The following is a 16340-nucleotide window of genomic DNA, read 5'->3' as shown; positions in this document are numbered from 1 at the left end:
CTTATGGGACAAGCTTTTGGAAAGTAATCATGGAGGAAGAAAGAATCACAAAACTCATGGGATTCTTGGTGGCAGCTGGATGTAGAAGATGATATTGGTGGAATTTATGGTGCCAAGATAATAGTCCAAAAGATGATTTCCTACTCTATTCTCATTGAAGATGATCACGGTAGCTGAGGTTCTAAAGAAAGATAGTTCTCAGGTATCGTGGGTGTATCCTGTAGAAGACCTCTATAAAATTAAGCATTTAGTGAGGTGGAAATCCTGCTGAGATTGTACAATCATAGAAAATTTGAGGAAGTTGATGGTATCGAAAGAATCATGGTCGAAAAGAACACTTCCTATATCCTTCTATTTAATGGAGAATATCCTAGATCTTTGTGGAGAAATTATCAAAATCTACGGCCCCGACAAAAGTTGCATTTTTGATGTGGTGTGTGGTATGGAAGCCGTTTTGACTGCAGATAACCTAAGGAGGAAAAGGTGCATAGTGGTTAGTTGGCACGCCTCGTGTAAGAAGTAATGTAAATCTTCTACTACTTCAATGTGATTTTACTTGCTCAGTTACACTTTTATTTTCCGTTGCATGATACCGAATTTTGGGTACAAAGGAATGGTCGAGGGCAAACAATTGAAGAAGTGCTTTTTCATGAATGGGGCATAACTCTTCCAAAAGATTGGTCTACATGCTCAACATTCTATAAAATGGAAGAACGATTTACATTATCTTGGTATTATAGCGATTATTCAGCCAATAGTCACAGATTTTCAAGCTATCCATGTTGAGAGTATCCATTTGCATGAATTCAATAATTAGCTATAGTGATACTTGTGCAAGTTTGAAATCATGGTGACTGAGTGCTTCAGTGATCAAGTTTCTAAAGTTCCCTTTTCTATTTCATTTAATAAGGCTGTACAGATCATCAGAAACTACCAATCAGCGCATATATTTTGATATTGAACCTCAAGGTCAGCATCTTGGCTCTGGAGGACAGGTAATCTTCTACTTTGTTAAAAATTACATCACCTTTCAAAATTAAATTCAAGAACTCATATTGCGTGCTTGCTTGTCTGTCTAGGATGGCTCAGTTCACATTTATAATCTTCAAACTGGACAGTGGGTGTCCAGCTTCCGAGCTGCATCAGGTACTTCTTTATGTTCATATACAGAAAGCTTATGTTGGATGAAGGTCTACCTATTTTCTTCTATTTCTTACTCAGCTTATCCCATTTCAGACACGGTGAATGGTTTTTCCTTTCATCCTTTCCTGCCAATGGCTGCCTCTTCGTCAGGCCACCGGAGATTTGGAGTTTTAGATGACGCCTGCGAGGATCTGCTCCTTACTGGTAAATTTATTCACGTTACCTTGTTGGAATAATGCCCCAAAGTATTATGTGTTCAAACTTTTATAGTCGTCTGCAATGAATTATCTTCATTGTTGATGCCATATCTTCTCCTTCTATGCTTTGGTATGCCTGACTCCTCATTCCCATTTACCACTTTCTGAGAAACAAACTTGTTGTCATGCTTCTTAGTCCTACTTGCTTCCCTTCTTAATAAAGTTGCTAAAATGCTTAGATCATCTGCTCAGATCAAGTCAATGTTTGCATTTGTTGTATGAAATGCTCTTTGTTATTATACTGGTCTGCTTGATTACAAAAAAACATTCATGTCCTCCTGTCAACATGTTCTAAATATGATTGTGTTTTCCTTGTTTAGGTGATGAAAATTGTGTTTCTGTGTGGAACTTCTCCTATTCAGCATCCTTAGAAGATGCTGATAGTCCCAATTCTGGAGGCTCAAATGGTAAATCTGAGCTTCAGGACCTTCATCAAGAATCTTGATCCTTATACTAGCCTTGTGTATAAACTTATATTAGCATGTGATGACATCACCTTCATTGTACCACCTTAAAATACAACCACAGAAAATCATTCTAAACAAACTGTGTTGCACTATTTATGAATGTATGCTCATTAGCTCTGCTGCCTTAAATTTTCCTAACCAGTTATTAGCTCAGAGATATTTCTGGTATTTGCCTCATTTGGACTTAGTTTATCCTTTTCACATTTTCCATTTTGATATATGGAAAAGAAAATCACAGGAAAGTTTGAGGAATTGTGTCTAGCTTGCTACTTTTTGAATGTGTTATCCATGCATGGTATGACCGAGTCTTTTCATTATCCTCTTAAAGTTTTGTCAATGTTCAAAATAGCTAGAAAGGCATCCATTTTATTAACCTTGTGTTTTTGGAGGCATGGGCGAAGCTAAGGGTGGTCAACTGAACACCCTTCGCCGAAAAATTATATTATGTATAAGGTATTATTAATTAAAAAATTGACTTTGAACACCATTGCATAACCCTTATTGAATTTTCTGGTTTCGCTACTAGTTGGAGGTGAGAAACCAATCATCTTTCTCATCATTTCCGTTAAGCACCCCACTTTTGTGAATTATTCAATCGCACTAGGAGTGGCAAAATTGTTAAAAGAAAATAGTTAACCACCCATATTATCCACTAAAAATTAGTTGGATAATGAACTTTTAAAAAACGGGTCAAATATGAATAAGAACCATATTATCCATTTAGAAAATGGATAACTAATGGGTCTAACTTTTACATTTATAAAGCCTCAAATTGGGGATTCCTCGAGTTAGGGAGACTAAGAATTGTCATGGATAATATGGTGCCGGTTAATCCGTTTTTTATCCGTATTAAATATGGGTCGGGTCGGATAATTTATCCGTTTTTTCATTACCCGTTTTCGACCCGACCCTCCCATTTGCCATTCCTAAATCACACTATCCAGCTGAGAATCTCATTTGTTGCTCGTTTTCACTGCTCCAACTTTTGAGACCTACTTGTGTATGTCATCTTTGCTAGATTTCAGGCCTCATAGATCCATGTTGGCTAGGTCTACAGTGATCTCAGATTCATGGTCCTAGACTTTGCATATACATCTTTTCTGGCATTGTTCCTGCTGTTTTCTCTTTCCCTGTGGTTCCAAAGAATTCAAGCTATTCCACTTGTCCCTCTTTCCTTTTGAGGAGGGACTTCATCATATTTGCTGATAAACAATTTATTTATACAAAGGTATGTTCGTTCTTTTCTTCCTTCCCCAAAATGCTTTAGGAAATTTTTGTGGTCTCATAATATTTAAATAGTTAGAAGCTATTGCTCAAACAACAGACTGAATCCCTTCGAGTTATTGGTTCGTCTAACTCAAAAGCATGCACAAATTGCTTCATCAACCGTTCTTTAGAGACAGGATTGAGAAATACCATTAATAGATATTCATACTACTTTGTCACTGAGTTGTATCATATGGTAGAATCTCCGTCTCAGTTCCTCGATCCAACTTGTACTAAGTACTCATCTTTGTACTAGGATTCTATATATAGAGAATTGTGCATGGGTAAGACCATGCAACAACAACAACAAACCCAGTTTGATCTCATAAATGGGGTCTGGGGTGAGACCATGCATATGAATGATAATATATAGATTGTTATACGGCGAATAATAGTAATTTAAGAGGTTTGGTTCATGACATTTATCTTTACTAACGCGGTCAACCTAGGCACTAAAAATAATTATTTTACGAATAATAAAATAATTGCCTAGTTTACGAGCATTTGAACTTATACTATATTTGTACCAGTTAAAGCTACTACATGTTTTTATTCCTATGATTTTATCCTACACAAATAATTGCATTGATTTCCCCATAAATTATGCAGTATTAGAAGATTTTAATATCTTAAACCAAAAACTTTATTAATAACCAGATTTATATAAAGATCTAGATGTTATATTAGTTATGTAGAAATTGCATCGATAATGCATATATAGTTTTGCTTATCGGATATTGTTTTGCTTTTTATTTATTTTCTGGTTCTTGAGATGATGTTATTTTTTACTATGATTTTCATTGATGGTACTGATATATTGCTTCTTTTCGTCTTCTTGAGCCGAGGGTCTATCGATAACAGGGGTAAGGTCAGCGTACACACCACCCTCCTCAGACCCCACTAATGAGATCTCACTGGGTCTTTGTTGTTGTTGAATGCATATATAGTTTTATGTTGCAAAACAAACATTGTATCAGTGATGCAAAATATTATGCCAATATTATTTTTTCTCATGCGGCCAAAGTCTTAAATTAACCGAAGACTTAATTGTGCTTTTGGCTCATTCGCCAGATCACGTAACATTGTAAAACTCCTTACTGATAAGTTTGGTGTAATGACACTCAGTTTAGTATAATCTGCTCTTTAGTTAAGTTTTTTTCCAGTTAGAATAGTACATGTTAATTCAAATTTCAAACTTGAAACAATTAATCACATATGTACAAAATTTATTAAATTATTTTCTATTATAAAAAAAATTAATTTGTTTATTATACAATCTGATATTTCGGGACTCTGAATTCAAGTAAAAAGCCATAAAGCAGTCCCCTCTAACGTAATCTAACTATAGATTGCTTTTTTGTGTACTTACTTATGAAAAATCGACTATATTCTTATTGTTTTTATTTTGCCAGAATACATTCATTCATGCACTATATATACATAGGTTTCTCACATTTTCTTCTCACTGCATTTTCTTAATATTTTCTCCTCTCTATATACACTTTGTCTTAATATTTCCTCCTCCCTTACCATAGCTTATTTAGTTTAAAATCACAATTCAAAAGTACAGTGTTGTATTTGAGATTTGAAAGAAAAGATTGAAGTTGGATGTGGGCTTGGTTAATAACGAGAAGGAATTTGGGCATAAGAAAGATTTTATTATTACTGTTATGTTTCAGTTCCGCCTTACGTACTCGGTACATTATTCGTACTGACGTCCTTTTGTTGGGGACGCTGTATTCATGCCTGCAGGTATAGAAAATCAGTTTGACGAGCGCTCATAGTAGACGGGGTCAGCATTCAGCGAAGGATTGGTAAGACTCCACCTCATTCGGAGTGCAGCCGAGTCTATAAGTAATCGTGTCAGAGTTTTGCTACAGACTTATGGGTAGGCCGGTACCCTGTCCCATTTGATGTCAAATAATCTTAGAGGCTTTGTAGATAGAGGTTCATTTTGTACAGTATGTCAGAGGCCTTGACGAACCATTTGTATTCATATTTTAAAAACGATGGTTAATTGATACAACGTTTGCCCACTTATAGTTATACATTATGAGTTGTGGCCATGTTGGCCCATGATAGTTACAAAAATAAAAAATGGTTCGCTCGGGCCAGTACGGCACCGGGTGCCAGCCACGCCTCCCCATGTTTGGGGCGTGACAATTACGGAAAAGATAATAATGAATTCAATTAAGGATAATCAATTACGGAAAGAATAATAATAATTTCAATTAAGGATAAGCAATTACGGAAAGGATAATAATAACTTTAATTAAGAATATGCAATTACAGAAAAGATAGCATGGCAATAAAGAGGCAATATCTTCAATTAAGGCACATAAGCGTTTAATTGGCAATAAGGGTAAAACATGAATTAATTAATTCAAAATAAGACGCGTAAGGGTAAATTTAATAAATGGATGATTTAACATGCTAAAACAACTTCACATCTAATGGACATAAGAACCTAAGAGCACTAAATGGTCAAATTTCCACAAATAATCCTGAGTACGTACTCCTCACCTCGCGTACACGGCCTTCACATGACAGAAATATCACAAATGACTCAAATCCTATGGGGTAGTTTCCCCCACACAAAGTTAGGCAAGATACTTACCTCAAAGAAGCTAGACCGTTACTCTAAGATGTCCTTCTCGAGTGGAACAACCTCTGGACAACTCAAAACTAGCCAAAAAAATTTCAAATCATAAACAAAACTCATAGGAAACGATTCCGGATAATAAAGCTTCAATCTTTAAAAAAGAGCTAAAAAGTCAACCAAAAAATCAACCTCGGGCCCACACCTCAGAACCCGACAAAATTTATAAAATCCGAACACTCATTCAATTACGAGTCCAACCATACTAATTTCATCCAATTCCAACTCAGAACCGATATTCAAAACTCAATTATTCTCTTCAGAAAAAGTTTTTGATAAAAGCTCCCAAATATCCATTCAAAACGTGGATTAATTCAAAAATGAACTTATGTAATCATATTAAAATACAAAAATTATAGTTATATACTGACCCCCATGAAAATACGGGAATAACGCCACAAAAATCAGCTTAGTCGGAGCTCAAGAACTCAAGATATGCTCAAAATACTAAATACTCGTAGTCAGATTTTTTTAATACACAAGGAATTTCGCTTACGCGCCCAAAACTCCGCACCTGCGGTATGCCAGCTGTAATTTTTGCATTTGCGGAAGATTTTTTGTACCTGCAGGGTCACAGATGCGGACCCAACTTCGCATCTGTGAAGCACCACCAACAACTCTTTTCTCCGACACTAAAATGAGCATAACTCGCTCATATGATGTCCAAATTCAATAATTTTTTTGCTATGGCTCCGTAATTACGATACAGATCTAATACTTCATTCAAAACAGCAATTGGAGGCCATTTTCTTAATGTGGTAGCATTTATGTTTGAAGAAACGACGTCGAAACATAAAAAACGAGCGCAACACAACCCAAACCTATCTGAAACTCACCCGAGCCCCTCGGGACCCCGTCCGAACATACCAATAAGTTCTAACACATAACGCGGACCTGCTCGATGCCTCAAATCACATCAAACAATATCAGAAATACGAATCGCACCGCAAATCCAACTTAATAAACTTATGAACTTTCAACTTCTACAACCCGCGCCGAAACATATCAAATCAACCCGTAATGACGTCAGATTTTGCATGCAAGTCTCAAATGACGTAACAGAGCTAATCCAACTCTCTGAATAGCAATCCGAGCCTTATATCAACAAAGTTAACTCTCGGTCAAACCTCTTAACCTTCCAAAACTTCAACTTTCCAAAAATAAGAATCTTTCTTCCAAATTGATCCCGAATCATCCGAAATCCGAACTACACCACACATGCTAGTCATAATACATAATACGAAGCTGCTCGAGACATTAAGCCGGCAAACAAGATGCTAATTCTCAAAATGATCGATCGGATCGTTACCTTCTCCCCCTCTTAAACAAACGTTCGTCCTCGACCGTGCCAAGAATCATTCCGAAGTCATCAATCACTGAGTGAACAAACCATACAAACACCCCGCGGGTGACCCCACGTCACCCCAAATCAACGTAACCCCGATAACACCACCTCAACTAAATGTTTTTCCTTCCACCAATACCAATAGGCCTTAGAACAAAATTTCTCACCATCCGGTTATTTCCATAAGACGTGATTCCTACATCAACACACAGTATCAACCTCAACTAGTTGCAATAACCTATGTATACACTCACCAGATATAAACACATGACCTAACACACTACACATATGTCCATAACAACATTTCTAATCACAATAGTCATCCATACTCAAACCTAGCACCGACAATTAACCTCATATCAGCTAAAACCATGTTCCAAACCTCCACAACACCGACAAGGATGCAAGAAGCATGAAGATGCCATGATTATTCACTCAAATAAACAAGTCACACCCAACACCACTTGGGCACACACCTCGAAAGCTAAACCCCAATAAGCACAACATGAATATGACTGAATATATGAGGGAACACATGAAAGAACTATCAAACAAGCCAGACCGGCACAACTCCCTATCAGTAGCATACTACGAATTAATTCCACAAGGGAGAATCAAAGTATACGAATAACTCACAAGGATCTCATCCTAATATAACTTCTCTGTGGCACGCAGCCCGGCCTAAACATAACAACCCACATGGAAACACGAGGATCCCACCCTCAGCTCCGAATCATAAGTAGATTACACATCATACCAACCAAAACCTTTCACTAATTCAATTTCCACTAGCAAGGTAACAACACATGATGAACTCCCGCACCGGTAGAGCATCTAATTCACAAATCGTATCCAACCACCCAGAAATCACATCAAAACCTACCGTAATGGGTAACAGAAATTCATTCCTAGTGTTATAGCTCTCAATAATGAATAAAACAAAACTATAGACACGAGCTATCATTATAGAATCTCCCAACAGTGGTAAACACATAAGTAGAGTATAAAATTACGAAACTCACTCATATGTGAAGCAACATAGGAGAACTCACCCAGATAAGTAGAACCGAAACAAAATATGAATGATGCTCCTCTTTAACAAATCAAAACCATACTTGTAAGACATCATCCGATGCAACGGCCGCATCCCTATCGTAGAAAGTAAATTAACGGACCGAGCCTCCCCTCTTGGGCGCCCTCTACCCACCTGACCTACACTCCAAGCTGGCGGTGCAGTGATATCAGCAACTCGAGCAGAACGCATAGCCTGGATACCCCGCTGTGACACATCTGTTCAGAGTCTGGGACAATCTCTCACCATGTGGCTAGTATCTCCACACTCAAAGCAGCCTCTCCGCTAGCGTGGCTGTGGAAGCTGTCCAGCACTGGCACTCTAAGACCCATGGATATCTGAAGCACCGTGCAAAGCCTGAAGTGAAAACTGAATAGACTGGCCCACAAAACCTCTACCATGGTGTACCTTGCATCCAAAATATGGACTAGTAGATCCTCCCGGTCTATGAGCCTCTTAGCCTCCCTGTCCTCTCTCTTCTAAACCCATATATCCTCTTCCTCCTAGTCCCGCATACCCTCTAGTCGGCGAGCGATCTCTACCACCTGCTATAATGGAACATCCGACTCCAACTCTCGAGCCATGCTAAACCGGATATCATGGTTGAGCCCCTCAAGGAACATGCAGACTTGCTCTCTAACTGTAGAAACCAAAGCAGGTGCATGTCTGGACAAATCACTGAATTTAACGGCATACTGTGACACTAACATAGTGCCTTGGCACAGCTGCTCAAACTCCATGTGTCAGGCATCCCGAAGAGTCTGAGGAACATATTCCCTCAAGAGGAGCTCTGAAAATTGATCCCATGTAAGTGAAGTTGCCTCGGTCATGCTACCCAACTCATGCGTTTGCCACCACTGATATGCCACTCTCTTAAGCTGGAACGTGGTAAAAAAAACACACTCATCTCCACAATACCCATGGTGCGGAGAAAATGCTGGCACTCCTCTAGAAAACCATGTGCATCCTCTGAAGCCAAACCACTAAAGGTAGGAAGATAATACTTCTTAAACCTTGCAAGTCTAATATGTTCTTCCTCAAATGTTGTTGCCCTAATCACGGGCTGAACTGGCAAACCTGGCTGCACCGGCACCACACCCGGAACCTGACCAATGTGAGTCCGCTTCTCTAAGGTGCGGGCGGCGGGAGTGTGAGCTCCTCCCCTGGTCTGTGAAGTAGCTGGTGTAGCCGGAATCAACCCCGCCTGAGCCAATGTACCAAACATGCTCAGGAATTGTGCTAAGGTCTCCTGATGTCCGGGGGCAACTACAGGCACCTCCAGTGCCTGTCCCCCAACAAGAGCTACTGACACCTCCTCAACTGCTGCTCTGATAGGTGCTCTAGCTATAACACATGCTCCTCCTCGGCCTCTAGTAACACCGGCTCTGGGGGCAGGGTCATCAGTAACTCCAGCTCGTGTCCTCACCATATGTGAGAGAATAGAATGACAAAGACTCAAACTCCGAGTTGTCTCACCTGACAAGAACCATAGCCAAATTCTAAGCTGTCTAGCGATGTTATTCTTCCCAATATACCGTAATCAAATTCGATAGCACTTATTCCAGGTCTAGTAACCTCATCTCATCCAGCATAAGCTGCTCGACTGACATGCCACACAAGCACTGCCTTTATCCACATTTAGTGCAACCCGTTCACCAAATAGGCAACAACTCGAATGTACTCAATAATGGAAAGAAAAACAAATAAGAGAACCGTCCCGTAAGCTGAACAAATACCACTACAAGGTGCAATTCTATGAACCCGTCACACAAAGGAGGAACAATATACATGAAATAAGAAAAAGGATCATATTCCAACCTACTCTAATGCGATGCATGACACAATCTGAACACCGGTCCATGTAGAATACCTCATGCCATGATGTTCTAAATTCAATAACCATATGCGCAATAACAACAAATACGCGAAGTACATGACTATAACCATGGAGAAACGGATAGCACAATATATGATCCACTCCTAATCCACACTCAACAATGAGTGGAAGAGGTCGTTGGAAGAATAGTACGCAATTATGATTCGGGGTCGATTTTCTCAGGGAGCTAACAATGGGTGTTAGAGTCTATACTTGATGCGTGGAGATGAAACAACTTAAATACACTTCTAATCAAGTTGGTTTTTCTAATTACTTCGATAAACTATACTATCAATGATCAACTAGAGAAATAAGACTAGAAAGTGACTAATTATTTTTGGTTGTTTTCGAATAGGTAAAAAGGCCTAGGGATGTAACCTTCGCCTAGGTTTTCGCCTAATGGGTTAATTATATTAACACTTGTTTTAGTAATTAGGGTGTATCATAGCTCTCAACTCTAAGTTACCCACTCAATACCTCCCGGTCATAGAGTGATTTTGCCCAAATTTGGCTTTCCCAAGCTCAAATGGGTATCAAGCTAAATAGTTGATATGAGTTGAAGTCAGGTTTTCCCTATCTCTAATTCAAACCCTTTAATTAGGCTAGTAAAATCCTTAACTGGCCCAATTTCTTGTAAGCCATATTTTCTTAGACTAGGTCTCTCTTTCTCAAGTAAAGACAAAGTCAAAAAAGCATTAAACATTGTTTGCAACCCTTAATTATAATACTAAAGCATGAACAAGGCTAAATAACAAACAACCAATCATAAACAAGGATTAAAATAAATACTCATAAGGTTTACACACTAGGGTTGGGTCATAACCCTAGTTAGAATCGAGCTACTCATAGTAGACAATGAAGAAAACAAAGAAGAAACACTAATTAAAGCCATAATATAAAATTGAAATGATAAACTATGATGTTTTTGTTCAAAAATGATCACAAATTACCCAAAATGGTAAACTACAACGGCTATAGCTAGGAAAACTTCAAAACATGACCTTAAAAAGTGATTCCCGTCAATTTATAATCGCCCAAAATTTGCTAACAAAAATGCCTTTCGGGATGTTCTGCTACTGCACATTGCTTGAGTCTGCAGGTTGAGAGATTCTGCAGCCGCACATTTTGATCTGTGGCTGCACTTCAGCTTCTACGGCCGCACTAATCATTTGTGGTCTGCACTTCTGGCAAGGCTTCATTCTTGGTCATTTTGCGCACTCTATGAACTTTTTGAATTATTGTCAGTGCAACCATGTTCTGTGTCCGCACTTCTCTTCAATCACTTCTGGGATTCTACATATGATATGCGGCCGTAGAGAGAATTCTACGGTCCGCACTTCTGGTCAGTTGCGCCCCTTCTTTCCTTGTGAGCCGGAACACTCCTTTTTGAGTTAGATTTCTTCATTAGAGTCCAAATCTCCAATATTCATGCAATTTGCACACTTCGATTATTTTTGGGAACATAAATCAACACTTTCAGACTAAAAGTAAAGCAAGAAGTTACTAAAAAGTTGTCAAAATACACACTTATCAACTCCCCAAAACTTAAGTCTTTACTTGTCCTCTAGCAAATATATTAGTTCTCGCCTCTTCAGAGTGAAAGGTCATTTCAGCGAGTCAATGGTAAGCCATCCACACTCAGTTGGGATCAGCAATTACACACAACACTCGTGCATTATCAACAAGTTGACCATTCACATATCATGCATCTATAGTTCTAATGTGACATTTGAGCTTCAAGGATTGACTTAGTCATCGAGGACTCTTGTTCTATCATGTAGATCATAGTTGAATCCAAACTTTTCTTCCTCTACCATCCATTTGCCAAGTTCACTATAAAGGTTAGCACTCAATCTTTAGATCAATGAAAGGTTTACTCTTCTGTCACAACAGAATGTCACAAGTGCGGCTTCAAGTACCATAGACTTGCCCCTGGTGTACATCACCACTAATGTAAGCTTACTCGGTTCAAAATTAAGTAGGACTTATTTTGGGTTGTAATGAAGAATTTTTGATTGGGGTAGGATATCATATGGTTAAGTGGTTACACTTTTCCTTAAGCACTCCATATTTTCATTTCTTGGCTCTCAATTACCAATTCTTATAGGCATTCTCTTTTTCTTGTGGGCTAGATAGACTTGACATCACACTTTCTTGTGCATTTCATTCTTTTTCTCCCTCGATGCTCACATTAGGGATCATTATCTCTTTTTGAATCCATCAACCATTCCTTTATTATCTTTCTTGGATTTTCTCTTTTTGTTTTTTTGTTTTCTCTTTTCTTGACTTCTCTTTTCATAGAAATCATTTGTTTTATCTTTTTGGTGCCTTAATACCTTTTTCAAATTCCTCAACTCTCCCTTATTATGCCTTAGTCCACATATTTCACATGAGTGTTAAGGAAGGTCCGGGTGCCAAGAGAGGATCACGCTAAAACGGGTAAAGGCTTATATTATGGTTATCAAATGAGAAAGGCTAGAAGTTCAAAAGGGGGTGACTAGGGATAACAACATTGGTTGGCAATAGAAAGCTCAAACGGACCAAGGAAATCCTACAATAATTTCCCAAACCAAGAAAACTCAGGATTTCGCCTTGAAGCATATTCGGGAAAAGTTCAAGATCATTCGCAGGGTTAGTTGGACTAGCAACGAAAGATCACCTCACCCCTCACTTAACTAAACCGTAAAAGAGGATCACAAGTGTGAATTGAATGGTTCAGCAAACTTTCTAACCAATCTAAAGATTTTCCCCGTAGAGAGAAGGGAAAAAGCCTTAGCCTCAACGTATCCTCGGAAATATTAGTTTGCTTGCTCCCCCAACATTTATCTAGAAAGCCTTTCAAAAGTTTGTAAGCATTTTGAGTTGGATCACCGGTAAGGCATCCTCGTTGCTCAAGAAAAGTCAGCATCATATTGGTGATTTGAAAGTTGCCCACCCTAATACGGGGAGGGACTATTTCACTAGCATAGCCTTCGTTGGGCAATATATGGTGTGGAGATGCTTTTGGTGGATATGGTGGAGGCGGGGGTGGAACGGGCATGTTGTCTTGTGGTCCCCGGCCTCTTTATTGTGGCACTTGACGTAACTCATCGAGTTGTTCCTCCTCACCATCCAAGTAGTCCAAGGGCATATTTCTGAGCTCATTGTTTTCCATGATTGTACGTGAGATTTCTTAAACATGTTCGCAACACGGAAGGGAAAGAAGATATGCCAAAAACACACTCAAATATATAGCTAACATCGTTTAAGCTCCCCGGCAACGGCGCCAAAAATTGATCCACTCCCAATCCATACTCAACAATGAGTGGAATAGATCATTGGAAGAATAGTACACAACTATGAGTCGGGGTCGATTTTCTCAGGGAACTAAAAATGGGTGTGGGAGTATACTTGATGCGTGAAGACGAAACATCTTAAATACACTTCCAATCAAGTTGGTTTTACTAATTTCTTTTATAAACTACACTATCAATGATCAACTAGAGAAAAAAAATTAAACATTGACTAATTATGTTTGGTTGTTTTCAAATAGGCAAAAAGGCCTAGGGATGTAACCTTTGCCTAGGTGTTCGCCTAATGGATTTATTATGTTAACACTTATTTTAGTAATTGGGATATATTATAGCTCTCAACTCTAAGTTACCCAATCAATACCTCTCAGCCATAGAGTGCTTTTGCTCAATTTAGCTTTCTCATGCCCAAATGAGTATCAAGCTAAATATTTGATACGAGCTCATGTCGGGTTTTTCCAATCTCTAATTCAAACCCTTTATTTAGGCTATTCAAATACTTAACTAGCCCAATTTCTTGTTAGCCAAATTTTCCTGGACTAGATCCCTCTTTCTCAAGTAAAGACCAAGTCAAAAAGGCATGAATCAATGTTTGTAACCATTAATTCTAAAATTAAAGTATGAACAAGGCTAAATAACAAACACCCAATCATAAACAAACATTAAATTAGATACCCATAAGGTTTACACACTAGGGTTCCGTCACAAACCTAGTAAGTATCTAGCTTCTTATAGTAGAAAATAAAGATAACAAAGAAGAAATACTAATTAAAGCCATAATATAAAATTAAAATGATAAACTATGATGTTTTGTCCCAAAATGATCAAGAATTACCCAAAATGGTAAACTACAATGGCTACAACTAAGAAAACTTCAAAAAATGACCTAAAAAGGTGATTTCCGTCTATTTATAGTGTCCCAAAATTTGCTGATGAAAATGTCCTTCGGGAGGTTCTGCGGCCGCACATTTCTTAAGTCTACAGGTTGAGATATTTTGCTACAGCACAATTTGATTTGCAGTTGCACTTCAGCTTCTACAGTCGCACAAATCAAGTGCGGTCTGCACTTCTGGCAAGGCTTCAGTCTTGGTCATTTTGCACACTCTCTAAACTTTTTGATTCTTGTCAGTGCGACCATGTTCTACTGCCGCACAAATTGTGTGTGGTCCGTACTTATCATCAATCACTTCTGGGCTTCTACGTAAGATCTGCGGCCGCAAAGAGAATTTTGCGGTCAGCACTTTCTTCTACGGCCGTAGAAATACTTCTGCGGACTACACTTCTGGTATGTTGCGCTCCTTCTTGCCTTGTGAGCCGGAACACTCCTTTTTGAGTTGGATTTCTTCATTAGAGTCAAAATCTCCAATATTCCTGCAATTTGCACACTTTCATTAGTTTTGGCGTCATAAATCAATATTTTCGGACTAAAACTAAAGCATGAAGGTACTAAAGTGGTCAAAATCCACACTTATCAATATACCACAAGCAGGAAGACCATAACCAAGGCGCAATCAACCGTTCAACACCAAGGGCCATCTCGCTCGAATTCCACCACAAGGCCCAAATAGAACCACATTATGTGTGTAAATAGTCAGCAGTCTCACAAATCATTGTAGCATAGGAGAGTAATACATGGAAAATATCATAAAAAGAATAAGATCAACTCTAACATATGACACTCCCTCAATAGTAACTGTGCTGAGTAAACAAAGCCAACCCGATGTAGAATACACATTCTCATTAGACCTACCAATGGCCTCAAAATCAATTCTGATACACACAAAATTGTTAGTGAACTTATCCATAACACATTCACTCAGCTGTCAACCTCTCAACATATCGTCACTGTCTACAACCAATGAACAATCTACCTTTGAGAACCCTCATAGTCTTTAAATCCCTAGAATACATGAATATCCACGTCCGATCCCAACTCCGCCACTCAAATGAATGATACATCCCTCATACACAATCACCTAACAAGAAATATTTCCATAATTCTTCCGTGCCACATAGCAAAATCTGAACATCAATAGTCAACCAACAAATATGAGAATACCGTAATATCAGTTATGCATCTGCAAGTCAAACATAATGCATCTTCTGAAACATACACCACTATCAGGTGATACATACATTGCCAGCATCCTTCTAAATGTCTGAAACCATCAATGCTATCTAGAACTCCTGACCTTCAATTCAAAGCTGAACCGCAACCTCGTACATGCAAACCTTAATCCCACTGTCGTACCGTATCTATCATGCCATCATAAGAAAAACACGAGAACCCCATTATCATCCCGGAATTACAAGCCGGACACATATTCTATCAGTCAGAAACCTTCCACTTGACCCCTATCCAAGAAACAATCACAACACCCAACATATTCCTCATCGCTATCGAAAACATCCGCCCCAAGTCGTGGTTGAAATCATTGCGATCTTCTTAGAAACCCATTAGCACAAAACCAAGCCATCAGAACCGATGAAATCTATTACCATGCCAACCCGAATCACTACCAAACTGACCTCATTCTTTTAATTCTCCTCGACTTGCCTTCAGGTTAATACTTCTTGTTGTCAGTACACTACGATCCTTAACCAAAACTCATCACAAGAGATCCTAGCATGAATCCACATCACCCTAAAGCCCATAAGACACTGTATTCCCTCTTAGGAATCCAATAATACCACAACCAAAATGCCAACACCAAAGAGACCTTTTGTGAATCTGAAGTTGTTTCTTTAACATATGAAGTGCTGAAATGTAGAATCATTAATGATACATAAATCTTAAACTAATTAGAACTTTTTTGAAAGTCATCCACTCTGCTGTAATCTCAAATGCACTGCCAATACGAGCCGAACGACTTGTGCTCAATCAGCACATAAATACCTCATAAAGAAACCCCATCTTACGAAACCGTGTGAATCCCTTCTCTGTGCATAGTACATCCACCACAAA

General features: G+C 38.7%; 1 long non-coding RNA gene across 1 annotated transcript; it reads left to right on the top strand.

Moving 5' to 3' along the window:
• Nucleotides 1-900: 900 nt before the first annotated feature.
• Nucleotides 901-1349, top strand: LOC142180180 (uncharacterized). Its single transcript, XR_012708336.1, has 3 exons — nucleotides 901-995; nucleotides 1080-1146; nucleotides 1237-1349. It is a non-coding gene; the product is annotated as an uncharacterized LOC142180180 (long non-coding RNA).
• Nucleotides 1350-16340: the final 14991 nt, after the last annotated feature.

This window comes from Nicotiana tabacum, chromosome 4, assembly GCF_000715075.1.
Source record: "Nicotiana tabacum cultivar K326 chromosome 4, ASM71507v2, whole genome shotgun sequence".
Classification (NCBI taxonomy): Eukaryota; Viridiplantae; Streptophyta; class Magnoliopsida; order Solanales; family Solanaceae; genus Nicotiana; species Nicotiana tabacum.
This window is presented reverse-complemented; position numbering and strand designations above follow the sequence as displayed.